This window comes from Macaca nemestrina, chromosome 2, assembly GCF_043159975.1.
Source record: "Macaca nemestrina isolate mMacNem1 chromosome 2, mMacNem.hap1, whole genome shotgun sequence".
NCBI lineage: Eukaryota > Metazoa > Chordata > Mammalia > Primates > Cercopithecidae > Macaca > Macaca nemestrina.
In genome coordinates this window covers 97,306,339-97,314,732 of record NC_092126.1, presented here as the reverse complement: position 1 = coordinate 97,314,732, position 8,394 = coordinate 97,306,339, and positions in this window count along the sequence as shown.

Sequence of the window (8,394 nt, the reverse complement as noted above, 5' to 3'; positions counted from 1 at the left end):
ACACGCACAACACACCCAGAGCCAACACACACGCACACTGTGTTTCTGTACGTACACACACCAAGTGCAGGGGGAGCATACACTCCACACACACAGCCCACACTGACTCCACTCTTCCATGGTGCTTCAAGACCACACTTCTACTCTCCAAGATAACTGCTGTCATCAGATCATCTCATAAAGGGAGGGTTACAGATGGTGACAAATTGGCAGGGAAAAAAACAGCCATGCACAGATATTTAAAGAAAAGACGTGCTAACACTTCTAACTTGGGGAAAGCAAACCGTTTTATTTGGGAGATTTACAAGGAGAAAAAAACTAACACCAAGCAATATTTAACTGAAAAGCAATAGTGTGGCACCCATGCATCTGCCATCTGCCTTCCATATTGTCATTCCTTAATCAGGCCTGGTGTTATTGCAGTCTGCTGCACTGAAAAGTGCCTAGTGTTTTACAATTCAAAAAAAAAAAAAAAAAAAAAAAGGAGAAGAGAGTGCGCTTCATCTTCTTCTCCCCATCCTCCAACCCCACCCCCACTGACGGAGTACAAGAATTTGACCTGAGAAGGCTTGAATGGGTAGCAAACACATAATCCATTTCCTTCCTTCCTTCCTCCCTCCCTCTCTCTCTCTCCCTTTTCCTTTCTTTCTTTCTCTCTCTCTCTTTCTCTCTCTTTCCTTCCTTCCTTCCTTCCTTCCTTCCTTCCTTCCTTCCTTCCTTCCTTCCTTCCTTCCTTCCTTCCTTCCTTCTCTCTCTCTCTCTTTCTTTCTCATCTTTCTCTCAAGAAGGGTGTCAACCGGGCGCAGTGGCTCATGCCTGTAATTCCAGCACTTGGGGAGGCCGAGGTGGGCGGATCACGAGGTCAGGAGTTCAAGACCAGCCTAGCTAACATGGTGAAAACCCATCTCTACTAAAAATACAAAAATTAGCCAGGCATGGTGGTGGGCACCTGTAATCCCAGCTACTTGGGAGGCTGAGACAGGAGAATCGCTTGAACCTAGGGGGGTGGAGGTTGCTGTGAGCTGAGATCGTGCCGCTGTACTCCAGCCTGGGCAAGAATGAAACTTGGTCTCAAAAAAATAAATAAAATAAGAGAAGGGTGTCTCACTTTGTGGCTCAGGCTGGAGTGCAGTGGCATGATTATAACTCACTGCAGCCTCAAATTCCTGGGCTCAAGCAATCCTCCCACCTGAGCCTCCTAGTAGCTGGGACTACAGACAGGTGCCACTGTGCCTGGCTAATTTTTAAAATTTTTTTTGTAGAAACAGGGTGGTCTTGCCCATCTTGCCCAGGCTGGTCTTGAACTCCAGGCCTTAAGCAATCCTCCCACCTCGGCCTCCCAATGTGCTGAGATTACAGGCATGAGTCACCATGCCTGGCCCATAATCCATTTATTGATGCTCACCTCAGTTCTCAGACAACTTGCTGCAGTGGATCTAACGCAGAATGTTCTTGCAGCTAAGAAAGAGTAGATGATGAGTGAAGCAGGCTGAGAAGTGTTGCATTGCTTTTGTTGGCATTTTTCATCCCAAAATTGCATAGTTCTCAAACTGGAGACAGTACAGTGTCACAGTAAGGATAAAAGATTTTGGATCCAGACTCAGTTTCCTCATTTGTAAAATGGAAGTGAGAATACCTACTTCGGGCCACACACGGTGGCTCATGCCTGTAACCCAGCACTTTGGGAGGCTGAGGCGGTTGGATCACCTGAGGGCAGGTGGATCACTTGAGGTCAGGAGGTCAAGATCAGCCAGGTCAACATGATGAAACCCTGTCTCTACCGAAAATACAAAAAATTAGCCGAGTGTGGTGGCACACGCCTGTAATCCCAGCTACTCGGGAGGCTGAGACAGGAGAATCACTTGAACCCAGGAGGTGGAGGTTGCAGTGAGCTGAGATTGTGCCACTGCACTCCAATCTGGGCAACAAGAGCAAAACTCTGTCTCAAAAAAAAAAAAAAAAAAGAAAAGAAAAAAAAAAGACTAATACCTATTTCAAAGGCTAGTTGTGAGAATTAAATGAAATAGTACTTGTAAAGTATATGGGACAGTGCGTGGCACATAATGGGCACTCAATGTGTGTGTGTGTGTGTGTGTGTGTGTGTGTGTGTGTGTGTGTGTGTGTGTGTGTTTGAGACGGAGTCTCGCTCTGTTGCCAAGCTGGAGTGCAGTGGCGCGATTTTGGCTCACTGCAACCTCCACCTCCTGGGTTCAAGCGATTCTGCCTCAGCCTCCCGAGTAGCTGAGACTACAGGCACGCACCACCATGCCCAGCTAATTTCTGTATTTTTAGTAGAGACGGGATTTCACCATGTTGGCCAGGCTGGTTTTGAACACCTGACCTCAAGTGATCTGCTCGCCTTGGCCTCCCAAAGTGCTGGGATTACAGATGTGAGCCACTGTGCCTGGCTTACAACATCATAATCTTATGCGACCACTGTTATTATACATGCAGTCCATCATTGACATAAAGGTTGTTATGTGGTGCATGATTGCATAAGGAAAGCTACTGCATATGGGCCACCTGGCAACAGGATCATTAGAAATATTCCCAGGGTCACTGCAACAGCAAGTTTAGACAGTACTTTACTATGTGGCAGCCACTACGCTAAGTGGTTTACATCTTATGCACTCATGACACTTATGAAGCTATTCTACAGATGAGGAAACTGAGGCATAGAAACACTAAGAGTTATATGCTTGTAAGTGGCAGAGCTGGGATTCAAACCCAGGGAATATGGTTCCTTTCTGGAGAGCAGTTTAGCAATATGAATCAAAAGGAGGCTACACTTCCTCCCTGCATTAGTTGCTATTGTTTTGCTACATCCCTTCTAGTGGAAATACATAAATTTCCAAGACAGGCAGACTTGGGCTCAAATCTGGGTTCAATTCTTTATCAGCTGTATCATCTTTATCAAGTTATTTGAAAGCTCTGACTGTTAATTTTTCTCATCTATAAAATGGGAACAATCACCCCTGTCTCAGAGAGTTGCTGTGAGAATTAAATGCAACCACATATTATAGAGCCTGTTACCTATTTTTACAGTGCTCTTAGATGCACTAGGCTTGGCCTAAATGGACACTTTCTTTTCAAGTCTCTTTCATAGCCCAAATTATTTTTAGACCCATAACCATCCCTCCTCTCCCTCCCTCCATCCCTCCCTCCCTCCCTTCCTTCTTTCCTTCCTTCAAATTTTTAGAGACAGGGTCTGCTCTATCACCCAGGCTGGCATTATCAGAGCTCCCTGCAGCCTCAACCTCCTATGCTCAAGCGATTCTCCCACCTCAGCCTCCCAAGTAGCTGGGACTACAGGTGCATGCCATCACACCTGGCCTTTTTTTTTTTTTTCCATACAGATGAGGTCTCACTATGTTGCCCAGGTTGGTCTCAAACTCCTGAGCTCAAGTAATCCTCCTGCCTTGGCCTCCCAAAGTGCTGTAGGCCTGAGCCACCACGCCCAGCCCCCCATAACTATTTCTGACTACATGTTAAATACCCTATGTATAAGAGTCTTGGAAGTTGCTCTATTTTATATTTCTATTTTCTTTCTCTGTATTTATCATCTTTGACTCTGTTTCTCTCTTATTCTCCTATTTTCTCTCTCTTCTACTCTTTTTTTTTTTTTTTTTTTTTTTTTTTTGAGACGGAGTCTCGCTCTGCCGCCTGGGCTGGAGTGCAGTGGCCGGATCTCAGCTCACTGCAAGCTCCGCCTCCCGGGTTCCCGCCATTCTCCTGCCTCAGCCTCCCGAGTAGCTGGGACTACAGGCGCCGCCACCTCGCCCGGCTAGTTTTTTGTATTTTTTAGTAGAGACGGGGTTTCACCGTGTTAGCCAGGATGGTCTCGATCTCCTGACCTCGTGATCCGCCCGTCTCGGCCTCCCAAAGTGCTGGGATTACAGGCTTGAGCCACCATGCCCGGCCTCTTCTACTCTTCCTTTCCTACATGGATAATCTTTTTTTGATCTTTTTTTCCTACTGAATAATCTTTTTTGGTCTTTTTTCCTACATGGATAATCTCATTTTTGGTCTAAATTGATTGTGAATTGAGAGGGAATGGACAATGGCTTGTGTGTTAAATTTCAAACACAATATAGTCATGAAGATTACAAGAAACATCAACGAGGCCTGGTGTGGCGGCTCATACCTATAATCCCAGCACTTTGGGAGGCTAAGCTGAGCGGATCACTTGAGGTAAGGAGTTTGAGACCAGCCTGGCCAACATGGTGAAACCCAGTCTCTACTAAAAATACAAAAATTAACCGGGCGTGGTGGTGGGTGCCTGTAATCCCAGCTATCCCGGAGGCTGAGGCAGGAGAATTGCTTGAATCTGGGAGATGGAGGTTGCACTGAGCTAAGATGGTGCCACCGCACTGCAGCCTGGGTGATAGAGCAACATTCCATCTCAAAAACAAAAGAAACATCAATGTCAGTATAGATAAAGATGGAAGATGTGAACACTCATACATTGCTGGTAGCTTAGAAGTTGATACAACCTTTTGGGCAATATGAACCAAAAGGCATAAAAGTGTACACACTCTTTGACCCAGAAAATGTACTTCTAGGAAATTGTTCCAGGAAATAATCATTATCCACGGGATATTTATATCAATTAGCTTTTGTTGTGTAACAAATCATCTCAAACTGGATTAAAATAACAAATATTGATTATTTCTCATGTTCTGTGATGCTTTGGGATTGGCCAGCAGCTCAGCAGGAGCTGGATGGTTTAGCACGGTCTAGTATGGCTTCATTTCCATTTTGGGGCTTCAGCTGGGATGTCTGAACAGTGTCTCTGTGTATTATCTTCTCTTCCAGTAGACTTGCCCAGGCTTCTTCATATGGTGGCCTTAGGATTCTCAGCAACAAAGAAGGGGCAAGCCCCAGTACATAAACACTTTCTTTTTGAGACAGAGTTTCTCTCTTGTTGTCCAGGCTGGAGTGCAATGGTGCGATCTTGGCTCACTGCAACCTCCACGTCCTGGGTTCAAGCGATTCTCCTGCCTCAGCCTCCCGAGTAGCTGGGATTACAGGCATGTGCTACCATGCCTAATTTTGTATTTTTAGTAGAGACAGTTTGTCCGTGTTGGCCAGGCTGGCCTCGAACTCCTGACCTCAGGTGATCCTCCCGCCTTGGCCTCCTAAAGTGCTGGGATTACAGGCGTGAGCCAACGTGCCTGGTCATAAACACTTTTTTCAAGCTTCTGCTTGCAACACATTTACCAACGTCCACACTGGGCAAAGCAAGTCACATGATCAAGCCCATTCAGGGTTGGAGAAATAGATGCTACTTCTTGATTGGAGGAGGTACAAAATAATGTGGCCATTTTTCCCTACAACATTTGTTCATCACAGCACTATTTATAATAACAAACAAAAAAATTAGGAGGGAATTCAATGTTCATGAGTAGAGGGCTTGTTGAATCAAACATCCATACAGTGAGATGCTATGCAATGTTTACAAATGATAGACAAGAAGAGTTTATGCTGTAGGAAAATGTTCCCCACATACAGTTAAGTGGAGGAGAAAAAGGGTTACAATATCTCATTTTTGTTAAGCAGAAGGTATAAAAGCATAGGTTAAAAAAAAAAAAATTGGAATTGCCAGGCACAGTGGCTCATGCCTGTAATACCAGCACTTTGGGAGGCCAAGGCAGGAGGATTGCTTGAGCTCAGGAGCTTGAGACCTGGGCAACATAGTGAGACTTCATCTCTATTAAAAATTTTTTAAAAATTAGCCGGACATGGTGGCATACACCTGTAGTCCCAGCTACTCAGGGGGCTGGGGAGAGAGGATCGCTTTAGCCTGGAAAATTGAGGGTGCAGTGAGCTTTGATTGTGCCACTGCACTCCAGAAAGGATGACAGAGTGAGACCCTATCTCAAACAAACAAGGCCGGTTGCAGTGGCTCATGCCTGTAATCCCAGCACTTTAGGAAGCCAAGGCGGGCGGATCACGAGGTCAGGAGCTAGAGACCAGCCTGGCCAACATAGTGAAACCCCATCTCTACTAAAACTACAAAAAATAGGCTGGGCGCGGTGGCTCATGCCTGTAATCCCAGCATTTTGGGAGGCCGAGGTGGGCGGATCATGAGGTCAGGAGATTGAGACCATCCTAGCTAACACAGTGAAACCCCATCTCTACTAAAAATACAAAAACAAAATTAGCCAGGCATGGTGGCGGGCGCTTCTAGTCCCAGCTACTTAGGAGGCTGAGGCAGGAGAATGGCATGAACCCGGGAGGCGGAGCTTGCAGTGAGCCAAGATCATGCCACTGCACTCCTGCACTCCAGCCTGGGCGACAGAGCTAGACTCTGTCACAAAAACAAAAACAAAAACAAAACAAAAACAAAAACAAAAAATACAAAAAATTAGCTGGGTGTGGTGGCGGGCACCTGTAATCCTAGCTACTCAGGAGGCTGAGGCAGGAGAATGGTGTGAACCCGGAAGGCAGAGGTTGCAGTGAGCCGAGATCACACCACTGCACTCCAGCCTGCATGACAGAGCGGAAACAAAACAAAACAAAACAAAACAAAAACAAGAAAAACAAACAAAAAACAAACCAACCAAACAAAAAAAGCAAACAAGATTAAGAATACATACAACAAAATGTTAATAATAAATATATCTAGTGATGGCATTATTTTTCTTTATGTTTTTCTGTATAATAATAACATTTCTATAGTCCAACATTTACCTAAACAATTTATATATATGTTCACTTATTTAATCCTTGCGATAGCCTATAAGATGGATTCTACCAATATCATTGTCTATATTTTAGAGATAAGGAACCTAAGACACGGAGAAACTTAATAACTTGTCCAAAGTTACAAGCAGGTAGAGGGCAGAGCCTTGATTTGAATCTAAACTTCGTGTTCTTAACTGCTACACTATTTTCCCTTTTTTTTTTTTTTTTTTTTTTTGAGACTTGTCGCCTAGGCTGGAGTGCAACGGCACAATCTTGACTCATTGAAACCTCTGCCTCCTCTGGGCTCAAGTGATTCTTCTGCCTCAGCCTCCAGAGTAGCTGAGATTACAAGTGCCTGCCGCCACACCTGGCTAATCTTTGTATTTTTAGTAGAGATGGGGTTTCACTATGTTGGCCAGGCTGGTCTTGAACTCCTGACCTCAGGTGATCCACCAGCCTCTACCTCCCAAAGTGCTAGGATTATAGATGTGAGCCACTGCACCTGGCCCACTATTTTCCTTTCAAAGGCAGCTAATTTGTCTGGGGCTAGAGTATAATGTTTGATAAATGTGCTATATCACTGGTTTTAAGCCTTTAAAAATATATATTAAGGCTGGGCTCAGTGGCTCATGCCTGTAATCCCAGCACTTTGGGAGGCCAAGACTAGAGGTTTGCTTGAGCCCAGGAGATTAGGACCAGCCTGGGCAACATGGTGAAACCACGTCTCTACTAAAAATACACAAAGATTAGCCAGGTGTGGTGGAGGATTCCCTAAACCATAGAACTTGAGGCTGCAGTAAACCAAGATCATGCTACTACACTCCAACTTGGGTGATGGAACTGAGACTCTGTCTCAAAAATAGTAATATTAATAAAGAAAATAAAATAATAAAATTTAAAATATATTTAAACCTTTTATTGCAAATGTAATATACTCTAGAATTACATTGAATAAAATATGAAATTCATTCTGTTGGGATCCTGGTACCATCCTCAGAGATAACTATCATTTGCAGTTAGGTATGTATCTTTCCTAATCAGTCTTTCTTTCTTTCTTTCTTTCTTTCTTTCTTTCTTTCTTTCTTTCTTTCTTTCTCTCTCTCTCTCTCTCTCTCTTTTTTTTTTGAACAGGTTCTCACTCTGTCACCTACGCTAGAGTGCAGTGGCGCAATCTCAGCTCACTGCAACCTCTACCTCCTGGGCTTAAGCAATCCAAGTATATGTGCTCACCACCATGCCTAGCTAATTTTTGTATTTTTAATAAAGATGGGGTTTTGCCATGTTGCCCAGGCTGGTCTCAAACTCCTTAGCCCAAGCAATCCGCCTGCCTCAGCCTCCCAAAGTGCTGGGATTAAAGGTGTGAGCTACTGCGCCTGCCCAGATCTTTCTTTTATGTGCATTTATGTTCCTACCTATACTATATGTATATATGTGAATGTAGGTGTGTATACATATGTGAGTGTGTGTACTTTTCCCACATATGTAAAATTCTACTCTAAACTTGTTTTTTGGTGACATTTTGGCAGGTCTTGAGGATTTTACCATGCCTGTTCACATAGATCTTTCTCATTCTTTTTTTGGTAATTGATATAGTTTGGCAGTGTCCTGAATCTTATACCTTATCTTGAATTCCCATGTGTCGTGGGAGGGACCTGGCTGGAAGTGATTGAATCATGGGGGCAGGTCTTTCCTGTGCTGTTCTCGTGA